Source organism: Schistocerca americana, chromosome 5, assembly GCF_021461395.2.
Source record: "Schistocerca americana isolate TAMUIC-IGC-003095 chromosome 5, iqSchAmer2.1, whole genome shotgun sequence".
NCBI lineage: Eukaryota > Metazoa > Arthropoda > Insecta > Orthoptera > Acrididae > Schistocerca > Schistocerca americana.
Window position 1 is genome coordinate 248,454,104 of NC_060123.1, and position 17,856 is coordinate 248,471,959.

Consider the following 17,856-nt stretch of genomic DNA (forward strand, 5'->3'; position numbering starts at 1 on the left):
ACCTCTCTATTACCTTTAATTTCTTGGATTTTCTAACTGTGGTCATTTCACAATACATATGCGAGAGCAAGAAATATGTTGTCCGACACTTCCCAGAACATACTCTCTCCCAATTTCAATAGCAAGCCTCTCCATGACGCACACTACCTCTTCTAGTGTCTGCCACCTGAGTTTGTTGTGTGTCTCTGAAATGCTCTCGCACTGATTAAACAATCCTGTGATGAAACTTGCTATTCTTTACTGGATCTCATCTAAGCCACTTCTTTTACAGTTGAGTTACATTTCCGTAACATTCTTCCTACGAATATCAGTCTGGTGGCTGCTTTACCCACTGTTAGTTTTATGTGGGCATTCCTGTTTAAGTCATTCTGGATGGCTAATCCTTGGTATTTTATGTTAGATACACTTTTCAGTTGTCTTTCACCAATAGTGTAATCACACAATAGTGGATTTCTTCACCTATTTATGTGTAATATGCAACCTTCATTTACATTCAGGGTCAATTGCCAGTCTCTGCAACAATCATCAATCCTCTGCTGGTCTTCCTGCAGTTCACTCCCGTCTCCTGGTATTGCTATCTTCTTACAGACAACAATGACATCTAAAAGGAACCTCAAGAAGCTTCCAACATTATCAACCAGGTCATTTACATATACTGCAAAGGGTAACAGTCCATCATATTTCATTGCAATACTCCACAAATTACCTTCGATTTTGTTCTGTTGAGAGTAACATATTGAGTTCTGCTTGTAAGGAATCCTGAACTCTGTCACAAATCTGATATGATTATCTGTAAGCTGATAAATGATAATGCGGAAATGTATCAAATACCCTCCCAAGTCAAGGAAAATGCCATCAACCTGGACGTCAATGTCTATGGCACTCTGGATCTCATGAACGAACAGAACGAGCATTGTTTCGCAAGATCTCTGGGGAATCCACACTGATTTTTAGAGAGACTATTTTTGATCTCTAAAAACATCATTAATACATGAGTGTAAAACATACCATAATTCTACAACAGATCAACATCAGTACCTCCTCAGGGGACACCACCTTAACATAGCACTATCCGTGCAAGTGAGGAGGTTTGAGCGGTCTGGATCCAGAGGGCTATGCCGGCAATATCGTAGCTACCAACAGGGTCACCCATGCCAGACAGGCCAAAGGTCCCACAACGACCTATCATTAACCTGTCTTCTATCCTGTCCTATACTAAACCTCTCCTTTTTCTTTACCATTATCCACCCTTGTCATGGATAAGGCAAAGTCCTTAACGGCAGCTACGATGAAAGCTTTGGTATGGTGCAGCTGACGGAGGAGGCACCCTTTCCCTCCTAAGGGCAAATGAGGAGTGGAACCACTGCCTTGTGGTGCAGAGGGATCTTCAAAGGCTGAGGGAGTAAACCCTGAAAGAAAATCCTCAGATGCTTTAGGCTTAGCAGGCCAGCAGATGAGAAAAAAATGTTATTGCTTTCAATAAAAGAACATGCCTCAGATTAAGAATTCCTAATGTAGACAGCACTTCTTGTACCCCTGGAATAAATGACGGCTCTTCTCAGCCTGAAGAAAAACCAAGGAATGCAAGAAGATACACTAAACAAGAACAGAGAACTAGAACCCAACAAAAAGACAAAAACAAGTTGAGAGTGGGAACATTAAATGTAATAGCCTTGACATGAAAGACTGAAGAGATTGTAGACATGATGGAGAGGAAAAAGATTCATATCCTTGGATTTTTTAGTGAGACCAAGTGGTAGGAAAAAACTCTAAATTGCTGAGAGGTTACGTACAAATTATACTGGCAGGGTCACAATAAAGGGGCAAAAAATGGAGTGGGGTTTGTGTTTCACAAAAACATTGGCCCAGTTACAGATGTAAGATTTGTAAGTGAAAGGATAATTGGAGCAAGAGTGAGTAAACTTGGGAAAGAATAGTTTTACTGTACTCCAAGTGTATGCACCTAAACAAAGATGCAGTGAGGAAGAAAAAACAAAATTCCTTGAAGAACTGGAAGACCAAGTAAGAGAAGATTACATTATGATGATTGGGGATCTGTATGCTCAGATCAGCATGGATAGAAATGGATATGAGGAGGTGATGGGCCCTTTTGGATAGGGAAGACGAAATGTTGGGGGTGAAGAAATTCTAAATCTGTGCATAAGGTATCATCTTTTAGTGAAGAATACATTCTTAAAGAAACAAGATAGCCATAAGATTACTAGATATGGCTGGGATGGCAAATCTAAGACAGTTGTAGACTATACATTAACAGACTAATTAATTGGAGGAAAAGTAAGGGACACTAAAGTCATAACAAGTGAGTACGTGGATAGTGACCACAGGTTACTAGTAGATGATCTAAATTATAAGATGAAAAGTTTGAATGCTGTACAAAGAATGCCAAAAATTAAGGAGTGGAAGTTGAAAGAAGAAGAAAATAAGAAAAGTTTTCAACATCTAGCAGCAAAAAAATTACTAAAAACTGAAAGGGGTAGTGTAGAGGAAGAGTGGAACCTATTTAAAACATAAATAAATAAAAGTGCTGTGCAGATATGCGGCAAAACAAAGGATAAAGTGAAAGACAAAGATACCAGTTGGTGGAACGATAGTGTAAAAGACACAACTAAAAAATGTAATATGGCAAAGAAAAACATGGAGCTTGAAAAAAGAAATCAGAACCAGTGGCTGATGCCAAGAGATGAACGCAAGATGACAACACTGGAGAAAGAATACTGACAAAAAAAAACGCCAAGCAAAGAGAATCGTGAAAGAAGACAAGGAGAATAGTTGGGAAATATTCACCCAGAAACTAGAGCAGGATAGCAAAAGGAACCAAAAACTGCTATATGGGTTATTGAAAAGTATAAGGTCTGATAGAGAAGACATTAAAGTGATTGAAACAGAGGATGGGGATATTATGAGGGGCGTGGAAGGTATCAGAGAAGTGATGAATAACTATTTTGAAATCTTACTGAATGGAGAAGGTGCACAAGAAAGTGACACCGAAATCATTGAATTAGAGGAGGAGCAGGATCCAATCTCTTGGTTAGAAACAGAGAATTCCCTGAAACAGATGAAAAGTGGGAAGGCGGCTGGAGTACATGAGCTGACAGCAGATATGATTAAAACTGCAGGAATCCATGGAATGCAATGGTTACACCAGGTGCTGGGGGTGATATCGAAAGGAAACAAAGTTCCAGATGATGGGAAAAAAAAGAATTATAATACCATTGTTCAAGAAAGGTAGTAGAAAGAAAAGTACCAACTACTGAGGAATCACACTGATATCACACTGCCTTAAGATAATGGAAAAGGTCGTAGAAAAAAGGTTGTTGAGACTTCTAGAACACCAATTAGAGGAACAACAGTATGTGTTCAGGTGTAATAGGGGAACAATATATCTCATTTTCTCCCTCTGTCAGTTAAAGGAGTAGTATTGGGAAAAAGGAAAGGACTTGATAGCAGCATCTGTGGATTTGGAAAAAGCATATGACAGGGTATCAAAGGATATAATGTGGGAATGCTTGAGAAAACATAATGTTCCTGGTTTATTAATTTAAAAAGTCCAGATGCTATACGATGGTTATGAGAGCAGTGTACAAGTAGGAGGTGGAAGATCAAAATGGTTTAAGACAAAGAGAGGTGTTCAGCATGGCACATTGCACTTATGGACACAATCATGAAAGGAATCAAGGAAGAAGAAAATGAAGATCTCAATGCTTTTGATTTTGCTGATGATATCGCCATTTGGGGAGAGATGGAAATGGAGGTTCAGAGGACACTAGATTACTGGAACATAAAATTTAAAAAATTCAAGTTAACTGTGAGTAGGAACAAGACAATGGCAATGAAGATGAGCAGGACACCCACACCTTGTTAACATCATAGTGGAGGGGAAGAAGGTTGAATGTGTGAAAAGCTTCAATTATCTGGGTAGCATCATATCACGCAATGGGAGTTCCAAACTAGAAATCTTAAACAGAATAACAAAAGGATCTAGCTTCTTCCACCAAGTACGAAATCTAATCTGGGATAAGGAAAGCCCTCTAGGAGCTAAACAGACCATGTATAAAACTTATCTCCTGCCAATCATGATGTGTAGTCTACCGTCCTGTGTCATAAATGAGAGAGAAGAGAGTCAAATACAAGCACAGGAAATGAAGTTCCTTAGGTGAACTCTATAAAAAACCAGGCGAGAAAGAGTCAGGAATGATTATGGAAGGAGAGACCTGCAGGTGACATTGACTACAGAGGAGAGGATGAGTGCTTTGAGATTGAAGTGGTTCAATCACGTGAAGTGAACACACCCAACTCGAACTCCATGCCAGTATTTGGAGATGGAGGTACCAGGAAGAAGACCAATTGGGCGGGCTAGAAAGAGATGGACAGACCAGGTTAAGGAAGATCTCAAAAGGAGAGGAGTAACATGGGATGTAGTGAAGAGGGAAAAGATATACCAGGACAGAAATCAATGGAGGCATATCATTCACTAAGTTCCTACCCAGCTTGCTGGAAGGAAATCCTGATGATGATGATGATGAACATCAGCAGTAAAAGATTGTAATTACGTGATCTGTCCCATGGCCCTTCTTGAAAACATGAGTGACACCCCTTGAAGGTGTCTTGAACACCTCAGAGAAAACAGACATACTACAATGTAAACACTCAAGACAAATGAAGATTGTAAATCTTAGAGTTAAGTCGAGTTTGATGTGATTGGATGTATTGACTGACATGTTATGAGTTCATGAGTTACTGATATTTGGATCTATCTTCAAATCTGATGAAAATAGTTGAAACAACAAGACTATCGTTACCATGTTTGTCATTCAGTAGTTGGAAGTAGTGAGACACTCCCTTACAGCATCACCCTGCCTGGATACAAAATCAATAAGAATAAATTCGTACATGGAACGAAGTAGCCAAACCACATGAACAAAAACTAAAAGATGACTGTATTGGAAGAAGAACAATAAAAGATAACTTAGACATCATGACACTGAAAGATCCGCCGTGCAGTGTTCCCTACTCATAATGTTACAGCCAAGCTGCCACACACACTTGGGAGGAAACACAGCAAGCCCTCATTGGCTTTCCAGGGGAAATGTATAATCACACATTTTTGAACTTAAGTGAGAAATCTGTTCTTACTTGGAAGAAGAAAATAATACCAGTGCTAAGTGTTTTCTTGACACTAACTTTCTAATAAAGTTTCACATACTTATGTGACATATTTGAGAAGTTAAACTCATTGTTTAAATACCTGCATGGAAGTGAAACTCATTTCATTCAGCTTAATGGCAAAGTTTTGACCTTCAGAAGAAAGCTTCCGTTTTGGAAGATAAAAATGAATGATGGAGGATATATCGATTACTGTCCATGTTTGCAGCATTTTATAATGACCATGAGGCAGGCCTTACTGTAGACATTTTCTTATAATTGAAGGGACTTTATCTGAATTTCATGTTCATTTCATGTTTCCTGGAAACTGTGATACATTTGAATGGTACAAAATCCCTTCAGTAATAACCTCCTTTTGAACCCAGTACTGCAGGAGAGGAAGAGTTGAGAGAACTTTCACCAGATCCTTCAATAGAAGTAAAGTTTTCACCAATGACGTCAGTGACACTCAGCAAGAAAGGAATTTCCAAGCTTGAGCGAGTGAACATTGAAGGTATTAGTTCTTTTCGCAACCTCCTACCTTTGTGGGAGTGGACTTTCAGCAGTGGCTGTCATTTAAACCAAGTACAGATAAAGACTTCGTGTTGAAATGGAAATGAAGGTAGCTAGCTGTATCTCCTTTGGTGCCAAGATTTGACAAGCTGTGTAATAAAGAAGAAGTTCAAGAGTTGGATTGAGGTGAGTAGTATTTTAATCATATTTTTTAATTAATTATTTCAATTTTTACTATGTATCCTTCAGGGGAGCCACAGAAACAACATAGTTTGTTAAGAGAACTACAAACTCAAAAAGATTGAAAACCATGGCCTCAGGGTTTTACTTTCAAATTCAATGAATGCTTCTTTCTTTGCTCTCCTTACACACATTTACACATCATTCAACATTTGTCTGTCAGCTAGGTTTTGAATTCGCTTACATTGGTGATTAAGCATACTTTGCTTTTACATCAATTTTCTAATGAAGCTACTAAACCTCTGTAAGTCTTTTGAATTTTGTCAATTTGTGCACCATACTTCCATCCTCAGAACTGAACATATGCTCTGCAATGTGTGTCCTGTCACTTTTGGTATGCAAAAAATATATGTTCTTACCTTTCTTTGTAACATTCCTTGTAACATGCTTAGTCATCAATGATATCACAGCCTTATAATCACCTATACCTTCTACACTAATTCGAAAAGTTCAGGTCTGTTAGTTGCTAGGAACCGGTTCTCTAACTATCTGCCCGAGATAACTTTCTGATGAGAAATTCAGAATAAAGTCACATAAAGCCCTATATGTGGCACCAGTTTTGATCACATGACTCATCCATTCTATATCTGGCAAATTAAAGTCTCCTGCAATTACAGCAGAGTTATCAGGAAACTTATTTACAGTATTTTGAAAGTTCTCTCTGAAGTGCATCTATAACTACACTTGCTGATGCAAGTGGTCAATAAAACCATCTGCTTGCCATGTATGACTCACCTATGATGCTTAACTTCTCCCATATTATTTCATATCCAGGATCCATAATAACTTCACTACTTTTTCTCATATTATTTACTGCAGTAAATACACCACCATCACTGGCAACAAACCGATCTTTGCAATACGTATTCCGATATGAATGTAGGGTTGTTTGACCAACTTTGGGCATGATTATCTTCAATAAGCAATACGAACTCTGGGAACTCACCATGGACGCATCTGCAGTTTACTAATATTGTATTAAACTTTTCTATTTTCGATCTGCAAGGAAGAGCGTTCTCTGAAAATAAGGTGGCTGACCCATTTTCGATTTTGGCATGCTATTCATCACTGAGCCCGAGCAGCAGTTCATCTAACCTAAAAAAATGGAGACATGCCCAATGTACTCCACTACCCTAGTAACTGATTCCTCTACGCAGCACATCCCTGACTTATTGAAGGGAGCCCTGAAATTCACCACTCTACAGCAGAGTTTGAGAAGTTTGCACCCAATATCAGCACAGAACTGACTGAGCCTATAATTTAGTCCTTCCACTTGGCTCCAAACAAGAGAACCCCACTCGACTCTAGGTACGATGCTACAAGTAATGATCCGAGATTCAATCTCACTTGGAATGTCAGCTGCTTTCATCACCGCAGCCAACTGTGAAAGGAACCGAGATGGCCTCAGAACCCAGCTGACAGACATCATTTGCGCATTTGTGACAACATGTGCCATAACTTTTAGCTGATTGCACTCAGCGCATTCAATAGTCGACACATGGCCTCTTCCACACCTCAAATGAGACATCCTCGCAAACGTATCAAGTGTACACTTGCGTTCTTTCTCGATCTGCCTGCAATTTTCCTAAGGAGCTCCATTACCCGACTAATGCTGGAGCTCCTAATGACTAGCGTACCTGCCATTTGCACTTGTCCTGACTTGATAGGAAAATTGGCCATAGGTACAACAGGCAAGGCATCACATTCTGGATCCAATGTTTTATAAACACTGGGTAGCACCTCATACCTGATGCTAATGTGTATGGAGCCAGCCATGTGGCCAACTCCCACTTTCACCCTCCACCCAGAGACTTACAAACCCAGCACTATCTGCCACTCACTCTCGAGTGAAGACAGACTGGGTCAGATGTTGCACATTGGAAGGTGCAGTGACAGTTCAGTTTTCAGATGGATTTCAATAGCACCAAAGGTATCACAGTCTTCATCACTGGTGCACCAATATTGTTGCAGCTCAGAGCAGTAGCATGAAGCCTGTCACCATGCTCAACACAGATACTAGCTGTTTCTGAACAGTGGCCAATTTTCCTTGCATTCACACTGTGTAAAAAAAGTATAAAATCACAAAAAATAAAAACAAAATGGGACTAATTGAGATAGAACAGACACATTTCAGCAAGAGACAAAATTACCTGACTGTTATGCTACTGAAGTTGCAATGTACAGCAAATATAAACAAGGAAAATAAAAATAATGGAAGTAAAATCTAGTCTACAAAGTTTACACTTTACACTAGTAACATAAAATCTGAAAGCACTTAACAAAAAAATAAACTACACTGCTGAAAAGGGATACATAAACAGCTACTTGGCGAAAGCCAGATAATGAAAAAGCTAATGAGAAAAAAATGCGCAAGCACGTAGAAAATTTAATTAATCACTGGTCAAGCCAGATAAACACACAGACATTATTCACTTCTTGACAGAAGCTCAAGAGAGAACACTCAAGTAAACTATGTAAAAAGACAAATAGCTGCTGTAGTACCGCTCTCCCTTAGGTAGTTGGACCTCTGCGTACGTGAAACTAACAATCAGTGCATTAAAGTTTTAATAATTAAAAGTAAGTAAATATTGTACTGCAAAGTACATAATGATATATAAATATCTATAAGAGGATATATCACTTGCACAGAAGGGTGGTATATACAAGTAGAAGACTGTGGCTGTATTTTCAGACAAGGAATATTTCAGAAAGCACATTAATAAATGACACCACACACAGTGGCACTGGGCTCTGTCCTAACGTAGATACTAATAAAACAGATAATATGACATCACCCAAAGCTTCAATAAGACCTCTTTTATATCAAATCATTGAATGTTGTGCGTTTTATCTACACATACATCCATACTTTACAAACCTCTGTGAACAGTGTGGCAAAGGGTACTGCCCATATTCCAATGTATTAGATTTTCTTCCAGTTCTATTTGCAAACATAGGGCAGGAAGAATATTTAAAAGCTTCTGTGTACATAGTAATTAATCAAATCCTGCAGTACCTACGGGAATGATAGGTAGAAGGTTAAGGTACACTGAGGTGACAAAAGTCATGGGATACCGCCTAATATTGGGTAGGACTTCCTTTTGCCTGGCATAGTGCAGCAACTAGATGTGACATGGACACGTCATTGGAAGTCACCTGCAGAAACATGCGCTCTCCTGCCTCTATAGCCATCCATAATTTTGATAGTGTTGCCAGTGCAAGGCGTTGCGCATGAACTATCCTCTTGATTATGTTCCATAAATGTTTGATGGGATTCACGCATGACAATCTGACTGGCCACATTATTCACTCGAACTGTCTGGAATACTCTTCAAACCAAATGTGAACAATTGTATCCTGATGAAATGACATTAATGACATCAATGTTTGGGAATATTAAGTCCACCAATGCTGCAAATTGTCTCTAAGTAGCCAGACATAACCATTCCCAGTCAATGATTGGTTCAGTTGGATCAGAGGACCCAGCCCATTCTAGGTAAACACAGCTAACACCATTATGGAGACACCACTAGCTTGCACAGTGCTTTGTGGACAACTTGGGTCCATGGCTTCATGGGGTTTGTGCCACACCCAAACATCATCTATTACCAACTGAAGATGGAACTCATCTGACAAGGTCATGGTTTTCCAGTCATCTAGGGTCCAACCAACATGATCACAAGCCCACAAGAGGCGTTGCAGCTGTTGCCATACCTTATTAACACCAAATTTTGTCGCATTGTACTAAAGGATACATTCATCGTACATCTCACATTGATTTCTGTGGTTATTTAATGCAGTGTTGCTTGTCTATTAGTAGTGAAAACTCTATGCAAACACTGCTGCTCTTGGTCATTAATTGAAGGCCGTCAGCCACTGTGTTGCCCGTGGTGAGAGGTAAAGTCTGAAATTTGGTATTTTCAGCACACTCTTAACACTGTAGATCTCAGAATATTGAATTCCATAATGATTTCCAAAGTGGAATTTCCATGCATTTAGCTCCAACTACCATTCTGCAGTCAAAGTCTGTTAATTTCTGACATGATGGTATGATCACATTGGAAACCTTTTCATTAATCACCTCAGTACAAATAACAGCTCTGCCAATGCACTCCCTTTTATATCTTATGTACACAATACTACCGCCATTTGTATATGTGCATATCACTAACCCATTACATTTGTCAGTTACTCTTGGAACTTTGCACCCTTTGGAGGATAGCCTGTGCGTGTCTTCAAGCAACTGCCAGTTCAGGTTTTTCAGCACTTCTGTGATACATTCCCATGTGTTAAACAAACCTGTCCCAATATAGGCCGCCCTTGTTTGTATATATTCAATATCCCCCATTAATCTTAGTTGGTGCAAGTCCTACACACTTTAAAAATATTCTATAATATATTACTTTTGTAAGCAGTCTCCTTTGCAGATCGTATTTTCCCAGTATCCTACCAATGAACCAATATCTGCCACCTGCTTTATCTATGTCAGAGGCTATGTGATAATTCCACTCGTGTCCAAGTATTTAAATGAGTTGGCTGATTCCAAAGGTGACTCACTGACGTAGACATAATTATTACTTTTCTGAATTTTGTGATGTGCCAATACTTTCAGGGTGTCATGAGAGGAAAGAGCGAGTTGGGTTTTCCACACTGATATTTTCAGGATCCATGCTGGGTGGCATGGAGCAGGTCATTCCGTTAGAGACGCTTTGTTATGTTTGAGCACAGAATATGTTCTAATATTCTACAACCACTGGATGTCAATGATACTGGACAGTAGTTTTATGGACCATTTGTGCTGCCCTTCGTGTAGCTGATGTGATTTGTTTTTTTCTAACCATTGGGCAGTTCTTTTCTTCACAGGATCTATTGTATGTTGGTGCAAGTCCCACACACTTAAAAAATATTCTACAATATATTAGTTTTGTAAGCAGTCTCCTTCGCAGATCGTATTTATGGCTAAAAGAGGGGAAAATTCAGCTACAAATTCTGAACAAAATTTGATATTGAATCCATCGGGTGCTGTGACTGTTAACTTTCAGTGATTTCAGCTGTTTCTCTATCCTACAGACATTAATATCTATGTTTTTCATCTTTGCAGCAGTGTGAGAAACTGTTGCATTACTATTGCATCTTCCTTTGTAGAGGAAAATTTGACAATAGGGTTCAGCACTTTTACTTTTCTTACACTACACTCAATTTAAGTTTCTGTGTCATCTGCGAATGGCTGAACAATAACATTGGTGACACTGACAACCTTTAAATATGAAGTTTTACATCTAATGTGCAGTAGTTACTGGCTCTTCACAGAAATTGTTTTGAGATATTAAAAGCCACACTGATTTGATACAAATCTAAAATTACTCCATGAGAAGGACAATGGCAGTTCTCTTTCCAGGCATCTTCACACCACTTTTCAGTTTGTGACATATCAGACATATCAAGCCACCAGATCAGGAAGGCTCCTAAGAAAGAAGAAACAAGCAATTTGAGCAACATCAGAAGGTCAATCCTTGGTCAGATAAAGGATGCAAAAGCAGAAACTGCACACAGAACAAGTATCCACTGGAGAAAAACAGAAACAACATACACTGATGAGCCAAAACATTACGACCACTGCCCAGCTCAAAACTGTAAGGAGAGTATGTAAGTGGAGTGAACACTAATAGCAATGATATGGGCCACAAATGGGGAATGCAATGACATAAAAATCTTTGGCAAACAGCAGATGTTATGACGCAGTGCCTGGGAACAAGTGCAGGAACAGCAATGCTGATCAGATGTTCTTCTACCAGTGAGCATCTACAGAAAGAGAGTTAAGGATGGTGAAACCACAATCAAATGATAGCAATTAAATGATAAGGTGCTTGACATCTACACATCACAGAGCGTAGGGGTTGGATGCTGCTCCACTCTCTAGCGTAGGATTGTTGTGATAAGTGGCTGAACTGATGACAGAGTAGAATGCTGGTTCAGAGTACATCATTTGGCACACATTGTGATGGCAGCCTTAAGCTACAGGGGACATTCACATGGGTTTCCACAGGACCTGTGGTAGTAATAGAAGGCACCATGACAGTTGTAGAATACAAGTACACTCTTTATTCTGGACTATCTACTCCCCTTAGTGCTTGATGTCACACCCCATTGCGAGATATCTTCCACAAAGACAACTATCTGTGTCACAGTGATATGGGGAGCATGACAGTGAATTCACATTGAAATCTTGGCCACCAAATTCGCTTGGTGTAAACCTGAGGGAACACATCTGGGATGTTATCAGCCACCACCTCCACACCCATATACCACCATTCCATAATTATAGACATTGTGTGACCTACTGCAAAAACATCTGATGCCACAGACCGCTGGAAAGCTACCAAAATAAGATGAATACATTTTGGCACTACAGCGTAGATATACTCGAGGGGAGGGGAGGGGGGGGGGGGGGGGGGGAGCCACAAAAGAATTGTCTGAATGGGGCAGAAATTGGTAGATGCGATGTACATGTAACAGACAAACAATGTGATGTACATGTAACAGACAAACAATGTGATGTACATGTAACAGACAAACAACTGATTGCAATTTCAGAAAAACTGAATAAGTTATTTGAGAGAAAGTGCTTCATAAATTGAGCAAATCAGTAATGAGCTAGCCCTTATGCAAGCAGTTATTCAGCTTGGAGTTGATTGATAGAGTTGTTGGATGTCCTCCTGAGAGATATATTGCCAAATTCTATCCAATCAGCATGTTAGATCATCAAAATACCGAGCTGGTTGGAGGATCTTGCCCATAATGCTACAAACATTCTCAACTGGGCAAGACCCAGCGACGTTGCTGGTCAAGGTAGGGTTTGGCAAACGCTTAGACAAGCAGCAGAAACTCTCGTCATGTGCACGTGGGCATTATTTTGCTGAAAAGCAAGAATATCATCGACATACCGCTGTGTTGTAAGGGTGCCACAAATGACAACCAAGAGGTCCTGCAATGAAATGAAATGGCATCCTAGACCATCACTCTTGGTTGTAGGGCCATACCGCGGGCGACAGTCAAGTTGATATCCCACTGCTGTCCAGGTTGTCTCCAAACACATCTTTTCTGGTCACTGGAGCTCATTTCACAGTGACACTCATCACTGAAGACAATTCTACTCCAGTCAAAGAGATACCACGCCAAATGGGCCCAGGCTTGCTGGTGTATAGTGACCAATGGTCGTCAGCACAAGGGGCGGTATTAGCTCAGGCCCCATCCTGTGAGCCGCCTGTTAATGGTCCTTGTGGTCATCATTTGCACATTGTTCAATGGTAATGATGATCTGAGTGCCTCTTTGACAAGTGCTCAGTCCTCACGTTCTGTTGTCTATGTCAACTGTTTCCTTCTTGATGATGTGTTTGACCAGAGTTAATGTATTCCTGCCAACATCATCGAACAGCGCCATTGCTCCTATTCGAGTGATTCGACAATTACTTCAAATGGCTTCTTTGAGACCAATTACATGTCCTCTCTCAAATGCTAACATCTGCATATACTATTCACACACCTGTCCTCGAGGCATAATTACTGTCGAACTGAGTAAACGGAATGAAATTTGCAAAGACTCTATGCTCTGATATCAACATTTCCCCATTATCCTTGCCAGCTGTGGGGGGAAATTGTGCAGCAGTGTCACATAATCTCCCATCGGCCGATAAAGCTCACAATTTTGCGTTTTCCATCAACACTTGTATTAATATCAATTTGTGACCAATTAACCTATTTTTCTGTTTTAACAGTTTATTTCCAAAATAATTTGCATTATCTAAGAACAAAGTAAGAAACTGTAATGCGCTTTACATCTGGCTATATAGGTTTTGAAAGAAGGAAAAAAGTAATTTAATTCTAGCAACTGAATGTGAAGTCAATAATGGAAACTAACACATCTGGCAAGAGTGTATCCTCTTCAGCCTCTCCCCTACCTTATTTCTATTGGTGATAGAAATACAAGATCTCACTATTGATCAGAGAAAAGACATAAAGTGAGCCCAGAAACATTATCTAGATGATTTAACCTCTGGTGGCGATGTCTCCCTTTTCTCGCACAATTTTGTAGAGAGAGTGAAAAATATGATGAACACTGACTGGACTTAGGAACTGACAGCCAACATCTCATCTCAACATTGTTGGAAACACGATATCACACGTAAACTCCTTTCTTCATCTGGCAACTAGTACAAAAACAGCTAGTAAAGAAAATATTAAAACATACATGTAGAGTGCTAGTGATGTATTTATTCAACTTTACCACAAGATGTAAAATAATGGTTTCCTAAAGCAGTCAGAACATTAAAGAGAAATGTGAAATATGTCCTTTAACATCACTAACACAAAATCTACTGACTACAAACTGCTGTCTTTGGTAAACAATTAAACCTAGTAATCACAGACCAGTTGGTCTAAAAAAAAGTATTTTACAATGACAGTTCTCAGCACATAAATACAAAAAAGCAGACGGCACTGCTGAGGGTTGAGGCATAATGGGTATGAGAAACTGTGGCAGGTCTAGAAATGTATGAAAATATACCACTAAACAGGCAGTAAAAGAGGAAGCAAAAACTAGACAGAGATAAAAAAATTTTGCTGGCACAGAACCAGCTTATCACGGAAAAAGCAGCAACTGATCTACATCATGATGATGACAATGACGACAGCATTTGTGATGATGACCCTTTTCTGACAAAGTGTCTGAAAACATGCAAGTCTTGTAACACCCTTTTCTGCCTGTGGCATTAACTGCTCAAGATCATGTTTTTGTGTATTTGCAGCATTATAATGAACCTGATGAATCTGGTGGTGATGAGGGTATGATACAACTTAATGATAAAAATTAATACCCGTTACTAAAGCTAGTCATATCCTATTATCTGCATCCTAATGTTATTGCAAAATTCCAAGAACATATTCCCTAGAATGTGTAATCATTATTAATTCCTTATTGGTGTACCTATTCGCCAAGCATGTGACTGACTGGTCGTATGTGACCTATGGTCATTCAGCAGCTGTACCCTGTGTGTGTGTGTGTGTGTGGGTGGGGGGGTGGGGGGGTGGGGGCTACAGTTAATGAGTCTACAAACAAGTGTATTAACTGGTTGTACCAGTACATCCAAATAATTCAACAAGTCAACTGTTTATTACTAGAAACACAACAGGTTACAGGATTACGCTGAAATTTCAACAGAAGGAATGGTTTATTTTTGACTGAGCTGTAAACCTTTCTTTATTTCTCTTGTTGCTCTAATGAAATTACTTTCTTGTGCCAAAACACAGCGGAGTTTGCACAATTTCACCACACTAACATGTTAATCCACATGCAACTCTTGAGCTAGTTACTTATGTTCTTGTGAACCCATACTAATTCTCATTTTATTATCATCAATAGCCCTTATAATAATGAAATTATTTCACTGAAAAAATCTGTAGCTACCCAAGCATTGTGATAGATAAGCAAGTTTAGCATGTTAATCTTACGGCAAAATAATCTTGTAAATTGTGGTAGATAACCAAGTTTTGTTCATTAACTATAGGCAAAATAGCCTATGCTTTGCATTCTATCATTTACCAAACACTCGTTTCAGTATCTCAAGCCATTTATGAGATATGTTACGAACACTTCATTTTTACTTCACTGTTTGGCATGCGAGAAGAATTCATTTTCTTGAGATTGAAGATAGATATAGATCTCACCTCAAGTTGAAATAAAATCTCAATATGCGGCAATGTATGACCTACCGTGCACCAAACGCAAACACGCACTGACCCCTATTTTTCATAGCAATAGCCTATTTAGGGTCAAAATACCTCAATAACAATGACAATTAATGAAATGATAAACACTTCATCATGTAGGTGATGAATGAAGCTACGAGATGCAAGAGAATAAATTTTTTTAGCAAATAGTTTCTTTAAACTCATTTGAGAAAGATTGCATAGCAACCAGCTGGCACACGTCTCTGTTTCCACAGTATAGTAAATTGGCCACTGGTTGTGCCCAAGTGGGCTGAGAATGTTTCGTTCATAACAGACGGTGTGCAACGATCATTAGTGGAGGCAGCTGCCTCTTCGGAATGAAAGGGGTGGACTAGCTCAGAGCTGAGAGTCTGCACAGGGGCCAAGTTATCTGCGTGTGCTCTACCAGGGAACAGAGTGCCCCTGAGATTTGAGATATGCTAAAAAATAAGGAAAAATAGATGACAGTGTGCTGTAGGTGTGTATTCTCCAAAGAGAGACGCAAGTTCAAAAACTGAGGTATAGCATTCTTCTTCGTGTGTGTGTGTGTGTGTGTGTGTGTGTGTGTGTGTGTGTGTGTGGGTGGGCGCGCGCGCGTGCGTGTGCTGCACAATGCTTCATCTATATGGTAAATGGCTGTACTTTCTCACACTATTATTTGTACTCACATCTGGACTCTCCAAAGCCGTCCTATTACATTAGAACTTGGTGCTAACATCCAGCACTACTGCTTTGCTCTGTTTCCAGATACTTCACACAATACTGATGCCGTTCTGATCAGCTTTTCCTCACTTATGGTACTAGTACCACATCAATTTCTTTCTAATCCTCTATCCTACCTTCAACTGAAAATTTTTCATTCATTAAGACAGAAATCTGAACAACAAATGTTATTTCCATTTGTGGAGATGCTGACTTACAGATAGGCACATCAAAAATACTGTGACAAAATAATCTTTTGGCCAACAAGGCCTTTGTTAAAAATAGACGACAGACACATGCGCACGCAGACGCATGTGCGCACACGCGTGCATACGCACGCACACCCACGCACGCACACACACACACACACACACACACACACGCACACACACAAATGCAACTCTCACACACATGACCACAGTCTGTGGCAGCTGAAGCTGTGGTCATGTGTGTGTGTGTGTGTGTGTGTGTGTGTGTGTGTGTGTGTGTGTGTGTGTCATCGTCTATTTTTGACAAAGTCCTTGTTGGCTGAAAGCTTATTTTGTGACAGTCTCTTTGTTGTGCTTGTCTGCAACTCAGCATCTACACTATATGGTGAGTAGCAACTATCCTTTTCATAATATTGTTACATTCCACGCTGGATTTTCCATTGTTTGATTTTGTTATTTACATTTGGTTTCATAGTGTTTTATGATTAATGCAAATCACTGATTCAAATGTGAAAAGCACCAAACATTAGGTTATGGTGCCCATATCCTGAAAGTTGTAATGTCCTACATCTACATCTACATCTACATTGATACTCCGCAACCCACCCAACGGTGTGTGGTGGAGGGCACTTTACGTGCCACTGTCATTACCTCCCTTTCCTGTTCCAGTCGCGTATGGTTCGCGGGAAGAACGACTGTCTGAAAGCCTCCGTGCGCGCTCTAATCTCTCTAATTTTACATTCGTGATCTCATCGGGAGGTATAAGTAGGAAGAAGCAATATATTCAATACCTCATCCAGAAACGCCCCCTCTCGAAACCTGGCGAGCAAGCTACACCGCGATGCAGAGCGCCTCTCTTGCAGAGTCTGCCACTTGAGTTTATTAAACATCTCCGTAACGCTATCACGGTTACCAAATAACCCTGTGACGAAACGCGCCGCTCTTCTTTGGATCTTCTCTATCTCCTCCGTCAGACCGATCTGGTACGGATCCCACACTGATGAGCAATACTCAAGTATAGGTCGAACGAGTGTTTTGTAAGCCACCTCCTTTGTTGATGGACTACATTTTCTAAGCACTCTCCCAATGAATCTCAACCTGGTACCCGCCTTACCAACAATTAATTTTATATGATCATTCCACTTCAAATCGTTCCGCACGCATACTCCCAGATATTTTACAGAAGTAACTGCTACCAGTGTTTGTTCCGCTATCATATAATCATACAATAAAGGATCCTTCTTCCTATGTATTCGCAATACAT

The 17,856-nt window shown here is 39.8% G+C and overlaps 1 protein-coding gene across 3 annotated transcripts in view; it reads right to left on the reverse strand.

Annotated features, from left to right (window-relative positions):
• Window positions 1–17,856, reverse strand: part of LOC124615754 (structural maintenance of chromosomes protein 6) — a 188,410-nt gene that overhangs the window by 145,184 nt on the left and 25,370 nt on the right. The window lies entirely within an intron of this gene.